The following is a 27,096-nucleotide window of genomic DNA, read 5'->3' as shown; positions in this document are numbered from 1 at the left end:
GAGTGAGTAGGTAAAATAGCTACATAAATAAAATGCACACCTTTTAGGTCACATGGGGAGATTGCCTTGAGGTTTAAATGGCTGAGATCATTTCCACATTCCTCACAGCTAGCCATCTATAATTAAACAGCGATACCAGTTGGCACACATTCATCACCTCCAAAGAAAAGGAAAGTCACCTCCATAAATCTCAAAATATGGGATATTAAAAGTTGGTTTTTATAATAGCTGGTGCAAAACAATTTGTGCAAACACCATTCAAAAGTAACTTCTACTTTAGCTGAATCCATGTCCCAATATTACTCCTGTAATAAAATCTACTACTACTCTTTTCCTTACTAAAAGCAAACATAAATAGACTGTAATAATTTAAATCATTTTTAAACAAAAAAGTTTGGGTTTGATTGGCATGAGTAAATTCACTATTTAATATATTGGGTACCAATCAGCTTCTTATAAACACTTCTAGAATGTTATGCTCTAGTTCACACTTTCACCTTATGCAATTCTCCCTCTCATTACCTTGATTGACTGTGGAAGAACAATGCTTCTAAATATAACTCCCCTTCTGAAATGCTCTTGGAATTTCTTCTATCTACCGCCTATTTTCTTTACCAAAAAACACTCTTTCTGCCTCAAATAACAACAGGTCCCAAGATGTCAAATTTCTAGAAAGAAACAGAGGACAACACACTCTGTGTTGCTTGTTCCTTAGTCATTTTTCAGGGACTAATTATATATAATTAATTGTCTAGGCCTATGGTTGGTAAATTTTTTTCTGTAAATGGTCAGATAGTAAATATTTTAAGCTTTTCAGGCTGTACATTTCTGTTACAACCACCCAACTCTGCCACTGTAGTACAAACGCAGACCTAGACAATGCATAAATGAGCATGGCTGTGTTCCAATAAAACTTTATTTACAAAAGTAGGCAGCAAGTAGATTTGGCCCATGGAACATAGCTTGCTGACACCTGATCCAGGCCACTTAAATCCTCTCTAACATCCCTTACACCAACAACGAAAGGTCATTCAAATTATTTTAATACAATTTTGTTGAGCAAAACTTATAACAATCGCCATCTTTCTTTGAGGACTTGTGATCTCAAGGTAGATATAATAATGATAGTTACATCCACAGCACATGAAATGATTAGAAACAAGACAATAGAGAGATTGAAGTATACACTATCAATTGCACGTCAAAGGGAACATATGATTAGAGACAGAGCAGAGACTGGGAAAATTCGTTCTGGCTATTCCCTGTCAAGACTGAATGGGGATATGTTAATCCAGTCAATCAATTTGGAAGAGTGGAAAAGGATGAGATTAGGTTACAAGGCTGGCTTCTTCCAGTTACCAATGACCATGAGAATTTGAAAAAGTCGTAGCATCTCTCAGACCTCCATTTTTTCTTCTGTAAAATAGAGGTAATACCTGCCTTGATGTCTTTATCAAGGCTGCTGGAAGATTATATATGTGAAAACACTCTTTAGATAGTAATTGTCAACTACAAATGCTAGCTTTATAAACTCATTGAAGTGTGAAGGAATCTATAAGTTTGATGATTCTTTTGAAGACTTTTACTTGATTCCAATACACTGTGGAAGCCCCCTGATCATTTTAGTTGCTACTCTTTTGAACTTTTCCGTCTTTTTTACATCTTCCTCCAGGAACAATGACCAGAACTAAACTACATAGTACAAATGGACTTCCTATTCCAAATAGCAAAACCTTTTAGGGGTTATGGTTGTTTTTTTTTTTTTTTTTTTTTAAATGGTGGTATCCTAACTCGATTTGTAGTCATTCCTGCTAAATAAGAAAAGAGGGATGGAGTCACCTTAAAGCTAATACCCAGACAACTCCTTCTACATAAAGGAGAGCAAGAGAAAGGCAAGGCTATGAAATTGAATCTGTGCTCTTCCTCAGCTCTCATTTTAAACCTTATTGGCCAAACCTTATTAATTAAAACTAATTTATTTATCTATAGAAAGATCAGCTACTGGCATGTAATAGTTCCTCAAACCGACTAGGAGAAGATATGTGAGTCAACCAAAATACACAAATCATTAGTGGGGATGTTAGGGCTTCAACCAAGCTCAGTCAGTTGAAAGTGTGGTTAATTCAACCATTCCTGGATGCCTCACAACATCTACCTTGGTAAAACCTTAAAAATATTTCAACAAATTTCTCTGCTATTTCTTTTTTAATCCTGAGTACCTCTTGTTCAATGATTATCTCTGCATATCATTGAAAACATTACATTATTGGTTTTAAGAGGCTCTTGAAATTATGTTTTTGGGCTTGTCTAATTTCTAATTTGCTCACACCTGCAACCATTTCTGAACTTCCATATTCCTCACTTGAGGAAATCTTTAAAAAATAAAAAAGTTAATCTTCTTCTTCAGCTCAAAACAAGGTTCTGATGTTTCACTCTTGTATCTGTTATATAGGCAATCTCTTTAGTACAAGGCACTGAACTCAAATATAAACCAGAGGGGAGGTCTTAGAGAAAACTTCACTAGGGCCCTAGAACCCTCTATATCTAGAAAAGGTAGGTTTAGTTAATAGAAATGGAAGATTACCAAAGTCCCTTTAACAAGAGACTCTTGATTTTAGGCTTATAAATTATATTTCCCTCCTGTTTTATCATGCACATGAGTATTGCAAGAAAAGCCTAGGCAGTCTCTTTTAAAATATGCTAAATAAATCTAAGATAGATATATTTTAGGTATGCCAGCCTTCATACCTTATAGTAAAAGGCAAGTCCATCTTAAATTTTCCTCCAGGGGCTTAATTATTGAAGTACCAAAATGACATGGCTACGAAACAATACCATGTGTAAAACTGTAGCTTGAAATCTGAGGAAAAAGACAACCTGAATTTCAGTATCTCACATTCAGTAGGTTTGCATTTTCTCTCTTTGACATTTCACTGCATAGCCATGTTTTGTCTCACTGAATTCAGATTCTCCTTACTGCTCTTACTCAAATATTCTCGCTAACCATCTTTTGTTTCTCTTGGGGCCTTGAAAGACCAACAGTCTGAAAGTGCATCTTCTTCACATCTGTTCATCATTCTGTGACAGCTGCAGCATAACCTGGGTGGCATACTCGTATACATCATATCCATGTTGATTGCAATGTGTTTCAGTAGCTTAAAAGCACATTAAAATTAAAATGATCTTTGTCAACCCCCCAGAAATTGTGCTGCTCACCAAGGAACACTTTACCAGTGACGAAAGGTTCTTATTTTGCTCTTCCCCTCGTGATACACTGGGGAGTTTTTTCTGGTAAGCTGAGTGAACGAGCTGCCAGACATATCTCCTGGAAATGCCTGGAAGAGAAATGAGCTAAGAGGAAAACAGCAAACTTTGAAAGAGAGATCTGCCAGCCTGCATCAAATCAACCAGCCCAACCTGGGCTCCTCACAGGGACTCAGTAAGTTCAGTCTACTGGCAAATCATACACCATAATTAACTATCCTTAAATCAGATGAACATTTTTATGGGTCCACAGAGTCTAGAGAGAAAATCGTTAGTTTCACTCACTAATTTTCAGTTAATCAGCAACAGTTCACTCAGCAGAACACTATTAGGGCAGCCTTGATTAGAAGTATAGGGATATGATATTAATTGGCTTCTTCTAACAGGGATGAGGATGCTAAATGGCAAAGACCATCTGTAGCTCTGGAAAGGAAACACTTGAAAAGCACTTTTTGAAGGTAAATGATAAGACAGGAATGCTTTTTAATTTGTAACTCAGTCTACAAAATATTTTATGTTTCTTTTGTCATTATTGTTTTGATTCTTCCCTTTAGAGGCAAAATCTTCTTTTGAAACCTATGGTTTTAAGTGACATACAAACGCTGAAGCCAGTTGCTATTTGACTAAATATTTTAGATTTTGACTTGAGGGCACAGTTTAAGATTATTGAATATATGTATAAAGCTTATGCATATATACACATATTTACATATATGTGTGTGTATGTGTGTGTGTGTGTGTGTGTGTGTGTGTGTATCCTAGCAGAACACCAAATACACAGAATTTCTTGAACAAAATCACTTGATAAAAAGATGAAGCAAAGGCATTCTTCATAGTTGCTTTGTATTAGATATGTCTTTGAAAAATTAAAAACAGATGCTAAATAGCATTTATACCAAGCTTTGAATGAAAGCACAAGGAGAAATTTCCTATTCAGTAAAAATCCAGTCAGAATTTTATTTATTGCAGTAAAATCTCAATTATCCAAAGTACTTTGAGAATGGAGGATTTAGTTCATTTAATTTTCCTACTAATTAAAATTTAAATCTAGTCTCCCCTTACTCTAATTCTAATTGTTAGATATTTTCTTAGTAAGTTGAGCAAAGGGAATGTAATTGAATCATTGATCATTTAGGATTTTCACTAGGGTCATTAGGAAGATGGATTTTCATACTATAATACAATAGAGGTAGGTAAAACTGGCAGATTTAAATGAGTAGTAACTTTCTTCTGACCCTGGGACTATTAGGTGAGCACATTCCCTCTGTCTGTCTGTGTCTGTCTTGTGCTATCTCTGTGCCTCTCTCCCTCTCTTAACTAAATCTCTGAAATAAACTTGCTTTATTCTCCTTCCCCTTTAGTTTTTTCTAATGGATTAAAAACGTACTATTATTTGAAAATGTCTTTATGGTATTTTAAAATTAATAAAAATAGTAATTTTGTAGTTCCTAAGGAAGATAGCTCTTTGTCTCAATATCTTGCATAAAAATAAGTCAAAGAGCCAAGGTTTTAATCTGTTATTCATTTGAGGGGAACAGTACTTTAACACAGAAATTAGAAGATAACTGGAAACCGAAGAATCTATAAGATCCTTTCCAACTGTAACAACTAGAGTCTAGGACCACGTGTTAACCTCTCTCTTTTTACCTAATAGAATGTGGGATTTCTAAGGATTATTGACGTCTTCATTTCTGTGTCTTTTGAAAGGAGAAATGATCTTGTTCAGATTCCGTAACATGGCATTAAGCTAATATCCACCCCTCAACTAAAGACACACAGAAATTCTGAATAGAATGTGAAGCAAAATAAATCTACAATCATATCAGAATATTTAACATAACTATTAGAAATGAACAGATGAAAAACAAAATGAATAAACATATAGAATATTTAAAAATTTCAAACTCAATCTAATACATATGTATATGTGTGTACACATATACATCGAGGTATGTGTGTACATATGTATATATGTATATATGTGTGTGTATATATGTGTATATATAACCCTGCATCCACTATAAAGGGCTATAAATTGTTTCTAAAACACATTAAACATCTAAAGACAAAAGAAATCTTAAGAAATCCTCCCCCAAATTATATAACACAAACAAAATTCTCTAACTACAAGTCATTTAAATTTAAACTAATAAGCAAATGATAGTCACACAAAAGACATACCAATTTGGAAACTGAAATAGGCACTTTTAAGTAATACGTGAATTAAGAGTGAGTCCGAATTTTTAAAAAACTGTGAGTATACAAAAAGACAGTGAAAATCCTCCATAGTAACACTTGTGAAAGGCAAACAAAACCATACTCAGAGGTAAATTTATAGCTTTATGTGCTATAAATATGTGCTTATATTTTTTTATTATACTTTAGGTTCTGGGATACATGTGTGGAACGTGAAGGTTTGTTACATAGGTATACATGTGCCATGGTGGTTTGCTGCACCTATCAACCCATCATCTAGGTTTTAAGCCCTGCATGCATTAGGTATTTGTCCTAATGCTTCCCCTCCTCTTGTCCCCCACCCCCCGACAGGCCCCGGTGTGTGGTGTTCCCCTCCCTGTGTCCATGTGTTCTCATTCTTCAACTCCCACTTATGAGTGAGAACATGCGGTGTTTGGTTTTCTGTTCCTGTGTTAAGTTTGCTGAGAATGATGGTTTCCAGCTTCATCCACGTCCCTGCAAAGGACATGTACTCATTCTTTTTTTATGGCTGATTGTTTAGGTTTTTTTAAAAAAGAATTCAATTGGCATGATACGGAAAAAAAATAGTGATGATGATGATATTAGTTAATACAATAAAGCTAATACTGTGCTATTATTACATACTAGAAAAAAATTAAGAATTCAAACTTAAGAGAAAAATATGTAGCAAACTTAAAGGAAGAAATAGGAAGGAAATGATGACAACAAAAGCAAAATATATATTTAAAATACAATAGGGATAAAAAGAGAAATAATATAACCCAGACTTGGTACTTTTAAAAACTGAATGAAATGGACAAGCCCATAGCAGGCTCATTCAATAAAAAAAAAAAAGACTGAAATTTTTAAAAAGTAAGAAAGAATTTTTACAGATTCTTATAGGGGGATACAACTATAGTTAGAGTGGGGATTTTAAAAATAAGAGAATCATAAACAATTTTATGCCAATACGTTTTTAAACTTAGAACAAAATAATTTTCTTAAAAAGCACGTTACAAAATTGGTTAATGAAGATAAAACCTAATCAAATCAACAATTTTTTTTTAATTAAATAAGAAATCAAAACTATTCCTCATCCCTACCCAAGGTATCAGTTGCAGTTTCACAGGAAAAGATACTCATCTTATACAAGCACTTGCAAAAATATAAAAGGAGGTAAATATATTCAATTATTTTTATAAAATATAATAAAATATATTAAACCAGAAATATATTAAAACAGAAAATTTCAGTACAATTTAAGGCTATTATAAGCAAATATAACTTAAGATGCAAAAATACAGATAATTTATTACAAAATATAATTCAGCTATGTATTAAAATGTATAATGAACAAGTAAAGGAGTGTGTATTCCCCAAATTCAAGAATAGTTCAGGTTTTAAAATCTTGAATATAGTGAAATATAATCTTTTAATAAAAGATTAAAGTAGAAAAGACAATCATCCCAATAAAAGTAGGGAAAAATAATTCAATAATATTCAAAATCCTTTGTTGTAAACTTTAACTCTTATAGTAAATATTATAGCTAACATTAAAATTTTAGAGTTGTCGTAACTATTTTTACTATGATCCTTAACACTTATTGTAATGAAGATCTTAGCCAATTCAATTGCTCTAGAAGTAAGATGGATAAACTCTGAAAATAAAAAGGCAAAATTGTTTATCATAAATAATATGATTGGCGACATGAAAATTTAAGACATTTCTAAACTCTTAACACCAACAGCAAGGCTTCTGTATGTAAGATTAGCCACAAAAATCTATGGCATCGCCATAGTTCATTAAAATAGAAAATATCAGAATAAATATTTCATCCATGATAACAATTACGTTTTTAAAAAGACAAGAAACAGCTCCACCAAATTTTGTATAATGATGTTTCTAGAGACTTTAAAATGTAATTCAACAATATAAAGGATGATATGATTGAATGGAAACCCATACAATGTTTTATGGTGGTAAAATTCAACATTGAATAGATTTTTTTTTTTTTGCCTCAGAGTAATCTATAAATTCAGTGTAATTTTAACAAAGTCCTGAGAATTTGGCAAGTTAGCTGAAATTCATATGGAAAAGGAAAGGACCCAGAAAAAACAATTTGGAAAAATAAAAGAGTAAGAATAAGATCAGATTCCTTCCTCCCTTGCCATGTATCAAGGCTGATTACATAAACATCTATTAATCAAAACTCGATGATAGTGACAAAGTGCTAGACAAATGTTAATGGAATAGAATAAAAGGCCTACATACACACACACACACACACACACACACACACACACACACACACAGTGAGCGAGAGAGGTTAATGTTTTACGTAGATGACTTTCAAAGAAATGCTTATATAGAGTATGCTTTCATATCTTCGTGAAAATAAAATCAAGTCACTATAGCTCTCATCATAAAATGTTTTCCAGTTGGATTGAAGTCCTAAACAAGAAAGGCAAAACATTATGACATGATAATGAAGAATTACTTAAGATACAAAATCCTATATTACATATTCTATAAATTTAAAAAGTGGATAAAGTCCATGTTAAAATTTGTAAAATGGCAAAAGAAGTAATAAAATTTAAAACCAGGAGATATTTGCAGTACATATGACCAATAAATAAATATCTTCAAGAATATCTTTTTAAAATTCCTAACGTCATTACAGAATAAGTTACAAACCTGGTAGAGGATTGGACAGAAAATTCACAAGTGAGAAAATCTGTATGACCATTTAATAAGTGAAAAGATACTTAGCCTCACTGACCATCAGTGGAATTGCAAATAAAACAAAAATGAGATGTAACTCCCTAATTACCCGATGAGCAATTATAAAGGATAATCAAATAATACCAGGCATCTGAAATGTGGAGAATAGAAACTTTCATATACTTGTGGGGAAAGCGTAAGTTGGTATAAACACTTTGGAGGATAATATGGCAATAGCTAGTGAACTACAGGAGATTATCATATGTCTTAGCAATTATACATCTGTTTATATACCTTGTGTATATTTAATCTACTTTGGAAAAAGCCAGTTTCAACCTACTACAAAGAATTCACATAAAGTTCCAAAGAAAAAAGAGGAACTCACAGTTAAAATAAATTACAAAATCCATGAGGAAACAAGGCATAATGGATGAGAACCAACAAAACACAAGCAATAGAAACAGATCTAAAAAACTTTCAGATATCAAAATTATCAATACAGAATATAAAAGAGCAATATTTAATCTTATTAAAGAAAAAAGCTCAGAGCTATGAGCAATATACAAACTAAAAAAAAAAAAAAAAAAAAAAATTAAGCAGTCAGGCACAGTGGCTCTTGTCTGTAATCCCAGCACTTTGGGAGGCCAAGCCTGGAGGATCACTTGAACTTGGAGTTTGAGACCAGCCTGGGCAACATGGTGAGACCTCACCTCTACTAAAAATTTTTTAAATAAGCCTGGCGTAGTGGCATGCACCTGTGGTCCCAGATAGCTGAGGTGGGAAGATCGCTTGAATCTGGGAGGTTGAGGCTGCAGTGAGCTATGATCAAACCACTGCACTCCAGCCTGGATAACAGAGCAAGACCTTGTTTTTGTTTGTTTTTTTGTTTGTTTGTTTGTTTGTTTGTTTGTTAAGCAAATTTGGCCAAGATTCAAATAGAACATTTTAAGTAAAGTAATTAAAAATTGAAGTGAATTTTTGATAAACAATAGATATGAACTAACTGAAAATAAAAGATATTGAATAAAAACATAGACCTAAGTATAGCCATTGTGGAAAACAGCATGGAGTTTTGTCAAAAAAACTAAAAATAGAACTACCATATGATCCAGCAATCTCACTATTTGTACTCCCATGTTTATTGCAACACTACACAATAGCTAAGATGTGAAATCAACCTAAATGCCCCCATCTAGAGATGAATGGGTAAAGAAAATGTGTGTATACATAATGGAATATTATTCGGCCATAAAAATGAAGTCCTGACATTTGCAGCAACATGGATGGAACAGGAGGACATTAAGTGAAATAAACCAGTCACAGAAAGACAAATATCACATGGATAGCACATGTTCTCACTCATATATGGGCGCTAAAAGAGTGAATCTCATGGAGGTAAAGAATAGAATGGTAGTTGCCAAAGGCTGTGAAGGGGAAGGGGGAGAAAAGGATGAAGAGAAGTTAAGAGATGCAAAAATACAGCTAGATAAAAGAACTAATTTGTTATATATTTCAAAATAGCTGGAAGGTTTATGTTCCCAACACAAAAGACAAATATTTGAGGTGGTGCATATCCCAATCGCCCTGATTTGATCATTACACAGTGTATACAGCTATCAAAATATCACATGTACCCCCAAAATATATACAACTATTATATATCAATAAAACATAAATAAATGATATATGGATCTAAGCAAATGGCACAAAATGTGGCCTAAAATGATCAAAGTTGGAAAATGTGACAGGTTAAAATACATGAAAGAGTGAAAGTTTGTGTAAGAGATCTAATTGGTAATCCAGAAGGAGATAGTAGAAAGTAGAAAAGGCAATATTCAAAAATACATGGCTGAAAATTTTCAAAATATGGTTAACAAGAGAACACCAATTCTCTAATCTGGAAAGCCCAGTGAAGCTCTACAGAATATGTAAAATGAAACATATATCGAGACACATCATAGTGAAGCTGTAGAACACCATAAAAGGGGGAAAATCTTAAAATCAACCAGACAGGAAAGACAGATAACCTACAAAGCAAGAGTAATTAGACAGATAGCTACCACCTGAGTAGCAACAATGTAAGCTAGAAGACACTGGAATAATATTGTCAATCTGCTAAGTGAAAAAACAACTATACCAAACAAATATGTATTTTGGGAGAAACAACCAAATGAAAACATTTTCAAACAGGACTGAGAGAGTTTACTTCAAAAAGACCCTATCTAAAATAAAATTCAAAGCATATATTTTAGACACATGGAAATGGTCCCATATTCAAGGTCCAAGATTGGAGATGGTATAACTATAACATCCAATTTGTGCTTGTGTGGCCAAATAGGTAAAACCAGAACACTTGACAGGAATAACATACCTTAGGAAGGATAATCACATTAGAGTTTTCTAAGGTCCTTGTCTTGTTTCAAAAGGATAAATATTGATTGCCTCTATATTTTCTGAAGAAAGAATGTTAAGGCCGGGCGCAGTGGCTTATGCCTGCAATCCCACCACTTTGGGAGGCCGAGGCGGATGGATCACGAGGTTAGGAGTTCGAGACCAGCCTGACCAACATGGTGAAACCCCATCTCTACTAAAAATATTTTAAAAAAAAATTAACCAGGCATGGTGGTGGGTACCTGTAATCCCAGCTACTCAGGAGGCTGAGGCAGGAGAATCGCTTGGACCCGGGAGGCGGAGGTTGCATTGAGCCGACATCGCACCCCTGCACTCCAGCCTGGGTGACAGAGTGAGACTCTTTCTCAAGAAAAAGAATGTTAAAATAATTGGGGTAATAAGTTAAAAAAAAATTGAGCTTATTGTCTCCAAAAGGTAGGGATAATGGAATGAGAAAAAAGGTACAAGAAGATATGAAATAAAAAAGAAACAAAAAAGTAGAACAAAGTAAATAATTTACTTAATTTACTTATATAAATATAAATGTCAGTAATTATAAATTTTTTAAATGTTTCAATTAAGAAACAAACACTGCCAGATGGATTTAAAACACATACATTTATAAAACTCTGTTCTATACTATTGACAATAAACACATCTAAAACATAAGGACATGGTAAGGGAAAGACATACCAGGCAAATACTAAGTAAAAGAAAGCTGATTTCATTGTATTCACAAAAGGTGGGGTGGGAGAACAATAAGTCTTTTGGTAATGACAGAAAGATCAATTTGCTAGAAAATTTAACAATTTGAAACTTGTACATTCCTAAGAATGCCATCTCCAAATAACCACAGCAAAAATGACCAAGCCTCAAGATAAATTGATAAATCTACCATTATAGCAGTTTATCTGAACACTTCTCTATCAGTAATTGATAAATGAATGGGAAGCAAAAATAGGGCCAACAGAAGCTCTCATTTACTTTTAGTGGAAATTTAAGTTGGTGTAAATATTCTAGAAACCAATTTTCCGCATTATGTGCACATATCCTGTGACTCAGCTATTCTATATTTGGTTGTATGTCCTAGAAAAAATTTTGTACATATAACCAGGTGATATATACAAATATGTTTATAGCTACATTGTACACAATAGCAAAAACCTGTGGGAAAACAAATGTGCACAGAAGTAGAGTGGATGAATATATGATGATATATTCATGCATTGGGATAACATAGGGCAATGAATTACTGCCACACATCAGCATCTGTAAATCTCAGAAACATAATGGGAGCAAAGGGAGCAAGTCACAGAAGAATAAAATATTGTATAATCCCATTTATATAAGGTTCAATACCAGGTAAACAATGTATATTTTAGCTATGTGTATATAAAAAAAATAAAAGAAAATCCTCATAAGCCTCAAGTTTAGGATCCTGTTACCCCTGCTGGAAGTGACAGGAGAGGTAAATACAATTGGTGAGAGGCACACTGGAAGCATTTAAGATACTATAAATGATTTTAACTTTAGTAATAAGTACAACGCTGTTTATTCTTATTCTTTAAATTATATAGATTTTTAATCTAAAATATTTAATTGAAATACAACATATACACAAAAGTATTCAAACCATAAGTGTACAATATGGTGATTTGTCATATGGTGAACAAATTTATGCATGCATATGTACAAACATGTACAAAAATACCTATAAGATACATTTTGTGTATTCTTTTAAGGTATAATATATTTCAAAATGTTTAAAAGGGCAATGGTGTGCAAAGATATGGACACACACATAGGTAATTATAATAAGCATTTACTGAAAAAAATTAATGATTAATTTGAGACATGGTTAAAGCACAATGGCAGGCTAGCTAGCCTGTAACTCCAATAGTACAAACAAGCAAAACTAGGAAAAAAAACAGTGTGTAAAAATGTTTTAAGATCTGTTTAAAGGTATTAGAGAACTGCCAAGGCAGAAAGAAATGAGGAATCAAGAACCCAGAGAGAAAAGAAGCCCATAGAGAAGAGAAGTCTTACAATTGGTGCCGCTTTTCTTCTTGAGGTGTTTTCCAATTCTAAACTTGGACAGACTGAGAAGCTATGCATAACTACTGTTATCTCATGAAGATGGGGAGGGAAAAAACGAGTTCGAAGCCCACCAAGGTAAAGATGCCCTGGTAAATACGCAAGAATTTAGTTGAGGTTCTCAAAGGGTATACTCTAGGATTGAGAATAAAATGAAAATTAGAGGAGCTCTCGCAGCTGTACAAATTCAGCCTTGAATCAGCTCAACTCCTAATTGCATTAATATGATCTGTTCCTGCCTAACTTACATGCCAGGGGGGAGAAAAAGCATATCCTTTTTGAGGGACAATAACATCATCCCAAAAGTCAAATTATATCTACAATTATTCGTATACAATACCTCGTATTTAATCAAAGCCACCTAGCCTGCAAAAGACCAGAATTCACCAAAATTCAAGGGAAAACATGAACAATAAGAACAGACTAATCTGAGACCTAGCTAAGTTACTTAACACAAACTGTATCATTACTTTGATAACTATATTCAAAAAATTAAATGAAAATAAAATATGAACAGACAACTAGTAGGTCTTAATTAAGATTCTAAAATTTAAAAATACAATAACAAATAAAAACTCACTGGTTAGGCTTATTAGGAGATTAGATACAACTGAAGAGAGAATTTGTTAACTGTATGTAATACAGGGCAAGAGTAAATATCCAGACTGGATCACAAAGAGACAAAGGATGGAAAGTACAAAAATAGCATAATAATATAATAGTGAAAAGGTGGTGCATGAATTCAACGGGAATCCCAGGAGAGGAAGGAGTCAAATATGGAAAAGGCCATGCTTAAAGACACAAAGGCACAGAATTTTCCAAAATTGATTAAAGTTATGAAGTGACATTCAAAACAAGCATTACAAACTCCAAGCAAGTTTTATGCAAAGATAACCATATTATTATTTAGAAATAAAGCAACATCTGAGCACATCATAAAATTGCTAAAAATGAAACTTAAAAAGAAAATCTTAAATCTGAAGCAACCATAGAAGGAAATTAGATATGCTTCCTTCAAAGAGCAAAACAAGACTGATAGTTAACTGTGTAACAAAGTATTTCCTCAAAGTGCCAAAGAAAAATAATTGCCAACCTAGAAATCAATATCTAATCAAGATGTTCTTCACGGTAAAACTAAATGCAGATATACACTATAGAGACTACAAAAGGAAAATCTTCAAAGAGAAGATAAATAAATCCCACAGAGAAGGATAGAGATGCAATAAGGAAAGAAAAACAGTGGAAAGAGTAAATATATGGGTAAACCTACATAAATCTGACTGCATAACACAATAGTAATGTCTTAGACTGTTTTGAATATAAACAGAATTAAAATTCAAAAAGAACAGCATAAAAGGAGAGGAGTAAAAGGAGTTAAAGTTTTATAAGGTCCTTCCATTATTCAGGGAGCTATAAAATTACTAATTTAGAGTTTAAAAAGTTATGAATGCAGGTTATAATTCCTGGAGTAAATCGTGAAGTGATACTAAAAGACAGCATACTAATAAGTTAACAGAAGGTAAAAAAGGAAATATTAAAAGAATTAACCCACAAGAAGCATGAGAGAAGAGCAAAGGGGACATACAACAATGACAAAGAGAATAAAATAGTAGATTTGATACTAAATATATCTGTAATCACATTAAGTTATGTGTACCAAATACTTCAATTATGCACGAAAAACTTCAACTGAAAGAAAACAATGACTAAGCTATTTATAAGAGATAGAGTTTAAATTGAAAGATACAGATAGGTTGAACATAAAAGAGTGAGAGGGAACATTTTAAACACTAACCAAAAGAAAGGTGAACTAATTTTACTAAAATAACTAGAGAAAAAGAAGAACAATTCATAGTGGTGAAATATTTAGTTTACCATGAGGATTAAACAATTTCATATTTGTGTGCATCTAACATTTTTTTAAAAGCACTGAGATAAACACTAGGAACAATAAACAAATCTACAATCATGGCAGAGAATTTAAACACATCTCTGTTAGTAACTGATAAACCAAAAGAAAATCGGGTAATATGTAAAGTTAGAACACATGATTCACAACTTGACTTAATTGACACATAGAGAATTTAGCACTCAACAATTACAGAATACACATTCTTTTCATGTGCAACACTAACCATATACTTGGGCATAAAGTAAGTCTCAACAAATCTCAAGAGGCTGAAATGGCACAGAGTATATTTTCTGAACCTAATATAATTAAGCTAGAAATCTGCAACAGAAAGTATAACCAAAAAAGGGCCCATGTGTTTGGAAATTAAGCAATATAATTTTAAATAACACATGGATCATTGAAGGAATTACAATGGATATTAGAAAATGATTTGAACTGAAAGATAATGAAAATACTACATATAAAACTAAAGCCATACATAGAGGAAAATGTATAGCCCATAAAGACGTTATTAGAAAAGAAGCAAAACTGCCGATCAACAATATAAGTATTCTTCTCCAGGTATTAGTAAAAGTAAACAGCAGATTAAATTCAAAGGAAGTAAATAACAAAAAGCAGAAAGTACTGAAATGAAAGTAAATGTTCGATAATGAAGAAAAAATGCATAAGGTGGCTCTTTGAAAAAACAAATGATAGATAAACCCCTGGCAAAGTGAATGAAGAAAAAAGTGTGAAATAATAAATATAACAAATATATAAGGGGGCATGGCTACAGAAATTTCAGATAATGAGAGGGTATTTTGAACAACTTTTTGGCAATGAGTAGAAAATCTAAATAAATACATGCTAAAAATTGAATTGCAATTTAAAACCTTCCCAAAAAGAAAATTCCAGGCCAAAGTGATCTGTTCAAAGATTTGAGGAATCAATGTAATAACATGTCTTCCAGAGAATAAGGACAAAAAGATATTTCTCAACTAGTTTTATGAGACCAGCATAACTTTGTTACCAAAATCTGACGAAGAACTTTCAAGAAAGAAAAGTTGCACAAATTCTCTGTTGTGAATATATATATATATAAATCTTAAATAAGATATTGACATATCAGATTATGTGATATATAAAACGAATATCATAACCAAGTAGAGTTTCTTGTATGAGTGCAAGGTTGGCTAACGTTAGAGAAATCAGTCAATTCATTCACTAATTTAACAGAATAAAGGAGAAGAAAAATTCACAATTATCACAATAGATGCAGAAAAAAATTATCAACTTTAAATTTTAATTTAAAAAATCATTCGGAAACTAGGAATAAAAAATAATCTCCTTAATCTGATAAAGGGTATCTACAAGAAACCTACAGTAAACCTAATACTTTGTAAGCCTGGGTGTAATGGCTTACATTACATGCCTGTAATCCCAGCAGTTTGGGAGGCTGAGGTGGGAGGATCACTTGAGGCCAGGAGTTTGAGATCAGCCTGGGCAATATAGTGAGATTCCCATTCTACAAAAAATAAAAACTTAGCCAGGTATGGTGGCACGTTCCTGTCATCCCAGCTCCTAGGGAGGCTGGAGTGAGAGGATTGCTTGACCCCATAATTTCAAGGCTGCAAGGAGCCATGAGTGTACCACTGCACTCCAGCCTGGGCAACAGAATGAGACCTCATCTCTGCCTAAATAAATAAATACTTGATAATAAACTAGTGAAAGCTTTCCTTTTGACATTAGGAAAGATGAGCAGTCTGCTACCACCTCTTCTATTCAACATTTTATTAGAGGCCATAGCAAGTGCAGTAAGGCAAAAAAGTAAAATAAAATAATAGTTGGAAAGAAAAGGTGTTATTATTTTTAGGTGACATAATTGTGTAAGCAGAAAATACAAAAACAATAATAGATATCCCATTAGTATTATGCATGAATTTAGAAAAGTCACCAGATTAAAAAAATCAATCATATTCCTATGTACCAGCAACAGTCAATTAGAAAATGAAACTTAAAAGGGATAGACTACAATAGCACCAACAAACATAAAATATCTAGGAATAAACTTAAGAAACGGTATGAAAGAATTCTACCACAAAACTATAAAATATTATTGAAATTGAAGACCTCAATAAATAGAGGAGTATACCATACCATGCTCATGGTTGATGTAAAGATATTAATTGTCCCCTACTTGATCTAATTAAATGTCATCATAATCAAAATCCCAGGAAGGGGTGTTTGTGTGTAAATTGCCAAGCAGATTCTAAAATGTATAATGGAAAAATCCAATATGTGATATGTAAAATGAATAACATATCATAACCAAGTAGGGTTTCTTCTATGAATGCAAGATTGGCCAACATTAGAGAAATCAGTCAATTCATTCACTAATTTGGCAGAATAAAGGAGAAGAAAAATTTATGATTATCACAATAGATGCAGAAAAAAATTAAAGACCCAATAAAAGTCAAGACAATCTTGTATGAGAGAAACAAAGTTAGAAGCTTGTCACCAGTAGTAATCAGACTTACTGTAAAACTACATTAAGACAGTGTGGTATCTCTGCAAGGATAGACAAATAGACCAATAGAAAATAATAGAGTTAGAAATCGACTGACAAATACATGGACATTTGATTTACAATAAAGGTTGTAATATAACAGTATGAGAAAAAGTCTGGACCTTTTAATAAATGGAAAAAAAATCATCTTAATCACCTTATACCACACACCAATATCAATTCCAGGAGAATTGTAGATCTAATGATAAAAAGCTAAATAAATCATCCAGAAAAAAAATAGAATAGCTTCATGATATTGTAATAGACATGATACTGTAACGATTTCTTAAACAAGACACAAAAACACTAAACCGAAAGAAAAAAGTGATAGTCATTTTTTTAGAGATGGGGTCTCGCTATGTTGTCCAGGCTGGACTGGAACTCCTGGGTTTAAGTCATTCCCCCACTTCAGCTTCCTGAGTAGCTGGGACTGCAGGTGTGTGCCACCACACCAGGCTATATTTTTTAAGGTAGTAATTTCATCACAAGAACCATTAAGAGAGTCAAAGGGCAAGCCACAGATTGTTAGAAGATATTTGGAATACATATAAGTATCAAAGGGCTTGTTCATAAAATTCAGAAAGAACTCCTACAAATCAGTTAGAACAAGGGAGACAACTCAGGGAAAAAAATGCAAAAGTCTTGAACAGGCACTTAACTAACAAGAATAGCCAAATAGCCTATAAGCATATATAATGATGCTTAATTTCATTAGACCTCAGGGAAATGCAAAGTAAAATCACAATGAGTTCAGACTATCCAGAATAAGTAGAATTAAAACAATTAATAATACCAAATGCCGGTGAGAACGTGGAGTAACTGGAAGCCTCACACACTGTTGTTGGGAGTGTAATTTGATACACTTTGTTCCTTGGAGAACTGCTTGTCAGTATCTACTAAAGCTGAACATCTGCATATCGTATGCCCCATCAATTCCATTCCTAGCAACAAACCCAACAAAATGCATACATTTGTGATGCACAAAATATGTACAATGTTCATTACATGATTGTTCACAATAGTAAGAAAAACAAAGCAAGACAAAATGAAAATCCAGGGAGCAATCCAAAGATCCGTTAATACTAGAACAGTTAAATAAGTTGAAGTAAATTCATTGAAGGGAATGAAAATGAAAAAATTAGGGCTACATACAATATCACGTGTTTTATTTGAATCTCACAAAGGCAATATTGAGAAAAGGAAGGCAGACCCAATGAGTACACACAATAAGATTTCATTTACAGTAAACTCAGGAACAGGCAAATTAATCTATGGTGTTAGAAATTGGGAGAGTGCTTACCTTTGGGGAACTGAGGTTAGTGATTAGAAGGGAGCATGCAGACTTTATGGGGGTACTGCCAATTTTGTATCTAGTTAGTTACGTGAGTGTGTTTACTTAGAGAAAATTCATTACACTTACCTGTGCTCTTTTCAATATGTACACTATTTCCAGAAATGTTAACAGAATGAAAATAAGAGATAGTAACAGGGATTATATACCAGAGAATGACAGTTGGGTAGAAATATTAACTTTAGCGTTTTCAAGTCAATTATACATATTTTTACATATATAAAAGCAAGAATCAATAATCTCCCTACTTAGAAAGCCTGGAGCAAATGTATTTCCTATCTCTCTCTCTCTGTCTCGCTCGCTCACTCACTCTTTTTCTCTGTTATGGTGCTTGTTTCCACTTTGTTTTTAGAGAGAGTTGAAATCAGCACAAAGAGCTTATTCTTGTCGTAAAAATAAATATAGAAAATAAGCAGAACCCCTTCCCAAACCCTTCCCTCCACATATACACACCAAACTTTCCTATAAAGAAACGTTCTACATGGAACTAATGAAGTTCATAACTATAATGGTTTCAGAAGACCAAATAATTAAAGTTAATTTTCTTTCCAAACATACAGATTTTAATTCTTTGTGGCTCTTCAAGTCTATCTAATACCTCCCAGAGAAAATTCTCATAATCCAGACACTAAATTTCTGGTTTGGCAGGATGGCTGATTTGCTTCTCTTTGTAGTGTCTTCTATGTATACACAACACTGTGTCATGTGTCATGATCTCTTTGATTCCTTTGTGAAGGAGTCAAGAACAGTAAGCAAAGCCTCATGTTGGACTTCAGGTTTGGGATGTGTTAGAATCACTTTTTCATTTTTCAGACAGCTTCAGGGGTAAGAAACTACTGATGTAGGAGCTGTTTCAGACAATGCAAGTCACACTAACCTTTTTTTTTTTTTTTTTTACTGTATATACAGTCAGCCCTCTGCATCTGTGGATTCAACCAACCATGGTTAAAAAATATTTGGAAAAAGAAAACAATAAAAATAACAATACAGGCCAGGTGTGGTGGCTTATGCCTGTAATCCCAGCACTTTGGGAGGCCAAGGCGGGTGGATTACCTGGGGTCAGGAATTCCAGACTATCCTGGCCAACATGGTGAAACCCCATCTCTACTAAAAATACAAAAAATTAGCTGGGTATGGTGGTGCATGCTTGTCATCCCAACTACTTGGCAGGCTGAGGCAGGAGCATCGCTTGAACCTGGGAGGCAGAGGTTGCAGTGAACCGAGATCGTGCCACTGCACTCCAGACAGGGTAACAGAGCAAGACTCCGTCTCAAATAAATAAATAAATAATCACAATACAACAATTTAAAAATACAAATTTAAAAACCAACACAGCATAACAACTATTCAACTATGTACATGCAATTTACATTGTATTAGGTATAATAAGCAATCTAGAGATGCTTTAAAGTATACGGGAGGATGTGTGTAGGTTATATACAAATATTACACCATTTTATATAAGGGACTTTTGAGAATCTTTAGATTTTGACATCCACTAGGGCGGGTTGGTGGTAAGGGGGCTGTCCTGAAACCAACTTCCCACAGATACCAAGGGACAACTGTATTACATATTTATGGGGCACAGTGTGATGTTTTGTCATATGTCTACACTGTGGAAGACAGTAACCTTTTTAGAGAGTTACTGGAATGAAGAATTCAGGTTGGGGCAGAAAAAAATCCTAAAATATAAGCAATAAGTTTGTCTTAGGTTTTAATACAGCCAATGTTTTTAAAAAGTAATTAATGACATTAACTGTCACTGTTTCCCACATTAACCATATTTTATGACATTCCTAAATTATTTAAAACTTTTTCTCACCAACCATGATGCCTACAGAATGATGTGTGTTTGAAATTCAGATGGGTAAGACAGGTTCTCATTGCAAAACAGTTTGACAGCAAGAGAATCTCTTTACAAATAAGAAAAGCTCAACAGAGAAGTTTGTGAATTAAGGCAGATAGCAGAGTACAGCGTAATATTCAGACATTTGCTTCATCCTGATTAGTTACCTTTTCAAAGCAACTTCTTAGTTTACCAGATTATAAATTCACCGTTCTTAACATCACAGTCGAAGTTATTTGCAGACCCCATCTGAATAATTGAGGCTCTGTATTTTAAGCCAAAGTGATTAGCTTTATTTTCTTCTCTAATTAAAACTACTTATTTTATTAGAGACATTTCTATTTTCATATTTTTCTTAAAAGGGGCATTTCTACATGCCCTTCCCCCAACACACACACCTCTTGGCTTTTAAATACCCTCTTGCTTTGAATTTGATTCTGCAGTGAACCTGCAGATAATTAAACCATGAATACTTTCTGCACTATTTGAAATGTATGCATAATTTTTTTTTCAATTAAAGTACTTTCTTTTTTAGAGCCCTGAATATTAAAGGCACACACCCAATATTTAAAATCATTTGTATAATGAATACTGAGTAGAAAAAGGTATATCATTTTGATCTTAGTTAATCATTCTTTGACATTTACCCCCAATCCGGAATGACAAAATCTTGTACCTTAGAATTGAAAGGTAGTAATTATATTAGCAAATCCAGGGAGATCAACATAGTAACTTATGGTGATTTTTTTTAGGTTTAATTACTTTAGTGGTTATTATTCCCTCTCCTCTCTCCTCGCTCTCCTGTCTTTCCTCTCTCTCTCTGTCCTCTCTTTCTTCTCTCTCTCTCCTCTCTCTCTCCTCTCTCTCCTCTCTCTACTCTCTCTCTCTCCTCTCTTTCCTCTCTCTCTGTCCTCTCTTTCCTCTCCCTCTCTCCTCTCCCTCTCTCTCCTCTCTTTCCTCTCTCTCTCTCTCTCTCTCCTCTCTTTCCTCTCTCTCCTTCTCAGCAGAAGACACTTACTTGTAGTGTATACTTTAAAGTTAACTCTTGATTTTGTTCTTGAAGTGGTCCAGGTCAAATCTTATTTGCGACGTCAGTGCCTTCTAGCCGAAGACCATCAGAGACATAGTTACAGTTGAAAAAAGTTGGGTTTATTGGCCCAATGTAATGAGGAAGACAGTACATGATAGGAAACCATGAGGCAGCTCAGGAAGAGGGTGTGAGAAGAGTCTTGTTATAGGATATGGGCTTTTTGGTGATTTTGTGGGGGAATTCAAGGAAGCATGGTTTTCCTGAGGGTCGGTTGTTCTCAAAAGGCAAAGGAAAAGTCTATGATTATGATCTTAATTTTTATCTACAAGGTGAGCATTCTAAAGAGCAAATTTTGGGCTAGTAGAAAATACATACAATTTATTTTTATGGCTATAAGGTGATACATGAAAGTAAGAGTAAGGAGCTTTTAGTGAGTGCAGCAGACATCTTACAGGGGGAAATGAAGATTCAGGGCCGGAAAGCATGAGACCTTGTCATTTGGTGAGTGGTTAGAAGGACCACTGGATGGTCCCATCCAGTGCAATTGAAGTGACGTCCTTTCTGCTGAATTTTGAAATATTAATATATCCAGTCTCTAGGCTGTAGCCCAGTAACATCTATTTTTGCAGCCATGAATTGAATGCCTTGTTGCAGTCCATTAATATTTGTCATAGTGTACAAAATATCATCTAATTTATGAACATTTTCCACACAGATGGCCTTTGCATTGCAGCAGAAAATCTTATGATCATACCTATTAATATTTCTCTATTGATCATAGATCTCATGCTCAGAAATACTATTGACTACAATTATTATTTTCTTTTCATTATCCAGTGCCACAATTTGACCACTGGGAGACCCTTTAGGTTGGTTCCCTTTGATACTACTCCAGAACTTTTGAAAGCATCCTTGCATTCTTATAACAAAATAATCAAGACACAGCTTTGTTCTTTCTAGTAGATTGCTAGAGTCTACTAAAGATTTTCATTTGCACTCTAGAAATGGGGCTGCCACATGTGATTCTAAGTATATATGCAGTTGGAATTCCACCAAATTCCAGAAAGGGCAATTTGTAATCAGTGAGTTTATCATCAGTGCTGTCTTCATTTGATTGTGGTTTTTAATTACTGTAATCCTTGAATTTTAATTATAAATGCTGCCAATTTAGCTTCATCATTATTAATTTGGCTTGGGAATAGTTGTTTGTTCACCTTACAGTGAGTAGGGATACATATTTGCATCAACAATATTTTTATGTATAATTTTCCAATAACTAGAAGTTAAGATGTATGTGCATTGAAGTTCAAATATGAATTCATTGTTCCTTCATTTCTTGGGAAGTTGTATTCCTAAACTTCAAAAATGTACAAGGACTCTCAGAATCTTTTTTAAAGACTCATATTTCTGAAAGTTAATAATGAGATTCGTATACATTGCCAACAAAAAATTTTTACTATAAGTTGTTTATTTTGCTTCTCTATAATTCTTGGTAATCATAGAATTCTTTTTCATTGTGGAAAGTGGGATTTCATAGTAAAGATGGGCCATAGACTGAAAAAGTTGAAAAGACTGCTCTTAGTGAAGTCTTTCTCGACTGGAACCTCATAAGTACCAGAGTATGTTGGGTGATTTTATTTTATAAAATATGCATATGACTTCCCACCAGCAATTCTGATAAGATAGGCATGTGTATTATAAAAACTGTCTCCCTTTATTACTCTTTCCAACCTCATCTTCCTTTCCTACTTACCTAACCTCGAGAGTAACCACTGTTCTTAGTGTCTAGTCCCTAAAGGTTATGAATAGCTGTTAAGAATAGTGCTCAGTAGAAGCAAAGATCAGCAATATGGGATATCTTTATAAAGAAGGGAGGACCTACTGGCTATTTATGCACCTTCAAGCTATAGGATATTTCAGAATAACATTCCTGGAGCCACAGATCAACCTTATGACTGTAAAGTTCTTTGTCTTCTCCCTCTGACTCGATGTCCTTTTTAACAAGTACTGTGCTACAGATCAGTTACCATGAAGGAAAGAAATATCCCTGTGGTTCAGGGTTACTTGAAATTGTGTGACCAGGAGAAATAAACAACAGGGTGTTTTTTCCTCCCAGCAGTCATGTTGTACAGGTATTTGACTCTAGCACACGTAGACTGCCCTTGCGTGCTTTTATGTGTCCACATATTCAAAAGTACAGTGATATTAGCTCTCTCTTATCCTGTAATACGAGCTACTAGACTTAACAAGCAATCACAAAATCTCAGAGATAGATAGATAGATAGATAGATAGATAGATAGATAGATAGGTAGATAGATATAGTATTTGATTCGCTTATACATCTGCAGTTCTACTGACTGCAGCTGGGCTTGCTCACAAATCACACATCTGTGGTTGGACTGGGTGGCTTACTGAACTCAGCTGGGCAATCTCACGTGTCTGAGATTGGTCAACAGGTCAGCTGGAGTTTGATCAAAGATGTATCTGGGGGTAGCTCTGCTTCACACTACAGGTCTGTGAGTTGGCTCCAAATACTTCTCATTCTCTTCTTTGGATCACTGAGGGTCTGACCTCTTTATGGCATGGTGGGGGCACAAAAGACTTTTGCCTAGACTGGGAACTGGCACACCATCATTTTCATTCTCATTCTGTTGGCCAAAACAAGTCATATGGCCAAATTCAAACTCAAGAGATGAGGAAATACAATACAACTTGATATTGTTAGGCTTTGTGTCTCCACCCAAATCTCATCTTGAATTGTAATCCCCATAATTCCCATGCGTCAAGGCAGAGACCAGGTGGAGATAATTAAATCATGGGGGAGGTTTCCCGCATGCTCTTCTCATGAAAGTGAGAGTCTCATGAGATCTAATAGTTTTAAAAGCATCTGGCATTCCCCCTGCTTGCACTCACTTCCTTCTGCCGCCTTGTTAAGAAGGTGCCTGCTTTGCCTTCTGCCATGATTGTAAGTTTCCTGAGGCCTCCCCAGCCATGCGGAACTGTGAGTCAATTAAACCTCCTTCCTTTGTAAATTACCCAGTCTCAGGTATTCTTCATAGCAGTGTGAGAATGGACTAATACACAACTCTATAGAGGGAAGAGTTGCAAAGTCACATGTCAAAGGGCATGGATACAGGAAGGGAACAGTGAAGGACTAGAACCAATGACAGCTAACACATACCTCTTGGATTTTTCTGTGCATAACACAGGTAATACAAATGGAGAAGTCCAGTTAGTAATAATTCCCACTCTGATTGAGAAGACAATAACTAAATCGGAAAGGGAGGATACTGAAGTTATTAAAATCACAGAGTCAGCTAGAAACCCTGACCAAGATTCAAATATCTTCTTATGAATCTGGCAACTTTGAACAAGTGGGTTCCTCTGAGGATTAGTCTTTCCAACTAAATAATGACAAATATAATATAATAGCACCTAGCTCGAGGGTTGTTTTAGCACTGAATGAGATAATGCTTGCAAATTGTAAGAGTTCAGAGTATTGAATCTGTTTTTTTCTCTTTCCCTTCCTCTCATTACTCATCTTTCCTTCTCATTTTTTCTTCTCCTTCCCTTTCTTTTTTTCTCCCTTCCCCACCTCTCTTTCTTTAGAGTATACTTCTTGATTGTTGTGCTCCATCTTGAACCAGCTCATTTTACGTAAAGTGCTATCATCAAGGTCTTATTAAAGTATTTTTCTTGTAAAGAAAACTTTTCAAAAGAAAAATTAAAAATAATTTCCTAAGTTTGGCCCTTGAGTCTGAACAATACCTCTGAAATGAAACCAAACATAAAACAGGCCTCTCAAAGCTACTGAAAAAGTCACTGGGTCTTTGAGCTCAGCATAGCTCACATGTTACTGTGAAGGAAATACTGATTTTCTGTATTCCCAACCATGAACTTGCATTTGTGGTAACCATGGCAACTACCCAAATTGTGAGGTCTTGGTAAAGCCAACATGGCAAATTTATATTAAATTAAATTATATTAGACAAGGGGGTATGTAGTCAGCATAACCATTTATGTCCTCTGACCATCCCGCACTTAATAATTAAAAGTCTTCCTTTATATCTTCCTCTGGTCCAGACGTTCTCAACCTTGGCTGCACGTTAGAATCCCCTGGGAAACTTATAAAATACCAATGCCAAGGGCCCATCTATAGAGATGCTGATTTTACTAGGTTTGAGAGGAGACCCAGACATCAGTATTCTTTTAATCCCTCATATGATTCTAATGCGCAGCCGAGATTGAGAACTACTGCTCTGACCTAAAATATACCACCTTATTTGAGATACTCTAGGTAGAGACAGTCTACCCAAAGGTAAATATAACAATGTCCTCAAGTGGTTAATCAGTACAAATGCATCATACAACCCAAGAAAATTTTGAAATAGACACCACAGGGAAAGCAAAAGTGGTATTGTATAAGGAAGAGTAGGACCAATAGGAAACATGTCTAGATAAAGGTAAGCTGCAGTGTACTGTTCTAGAAGAATTAGACTAGGAATCAGATCTTTAACTCTGGCCTTAGCTCAGGAACAAATAGCTAACTACATGAGCTTGGACCAGTCGCTGCTCTTCTCTGGACCACATTTACCTCATCTGCAAAATAAGAGGAGTTGATTCGTTGATTTCTAATTCCCCTCCTCTTCTAAAATCCTGTGATGTCTAAAATACAAAAATCTTAAAGCATGCTATTCCAGGGCTCCTCCTCAAACCGAATAAACTAGAATCTCCAAGAGTGGAATGTGGATGTCAGTAGTTTTTAAATGTTCCCAGGTGATTCGAATATGCAGCCAGAGTTGCTAACAGTTAGACTTTAAGAACCTGCCATGGTGTGATTGTACATAGTATGGGAAAGAAGGAGAGAATAAAGACTAAAGTCTTTCAAGAAAAATGAATGGGATAAAAATCAGTAACATTTTTGTACTTTAATTAAAATCTCCTATTTTTCCATCTTTCTTTTGCTTCTTTTGTTTTTACCATATTCTTGGATCATGGTTCAGTATTTGTTTTCCCTCTTCTCTCTTAAACCTGCCTTACTAAGACATTTCACTACGATGAATATTTCATGTGAAGAATTGAGAAAGTGATCAAAAGCGGTATTGCTTGGGAAATACAGCTTACAAGATCTGCTAGGAGAGATGTCACCAAAATTGTAATGGAATATATTTTATTTTTATTTTCAGCTGTGAAGATGTGTGCTTTCAGTAAGTGTATATTAAAGGTAACTCACTGCAAAAAGGCCAGCATCTATAAAACAGAAAGGGAGAGGGAGAAACACAGGTCAACAGACTGAATTTAGTCAGAAGGTAAAGGCATCTGTTTTATTACATAAGGTTGTTGAAAGCGTGGTAGCTTAGTCCAACAAAATACTGGGCATGTGGCCTGTTGTCTGGTGGGCAAAAAACAACAACAACAAAAAGTTTTCCAGGTGCACTACATTAACTTCCAACATCTTCCTAATGTCTGCCTCATTCTTCCCATTGTTCAACCTGTTTCAGGAGACAGTTCTAAGAGTTTGCCCCCAAAAGTTAAATCTCCCAAAAGTCCTGCCTAGAGCTATGATACCCCAAACAGTAGCCACTAGCCCCATGTGCCTATATAAATTTAAATTTTAATCAACTAAAATTAGAAATGTAATTCTTCTGTCACACTGGCCCCATTGCACATTCTCAATAACCACACAGAGTTATTAGTTATTAGCTATTTTGATGTCACAGGCCATATCCATCACAGAAAGTTCT

This window comes from Pongo pygmaeus, chromosome X, assembly GCF_028885625.2.
Source record: "Pongo pygmaeus isolate AG05252 chromosome X, NHGRI_mPonPyg2-v2.0_pri, whole genome shotgun sequence".
Taxonomy (NCBI): domain Eukaryota; kingdom Metazoa; phylum Chordata; class Mammalia; order Primates; family Hominidae; genus Pongo; species Pongo pygmaeus.
This window is presented reverse-complemented; position numbering follows the sequence as displayed.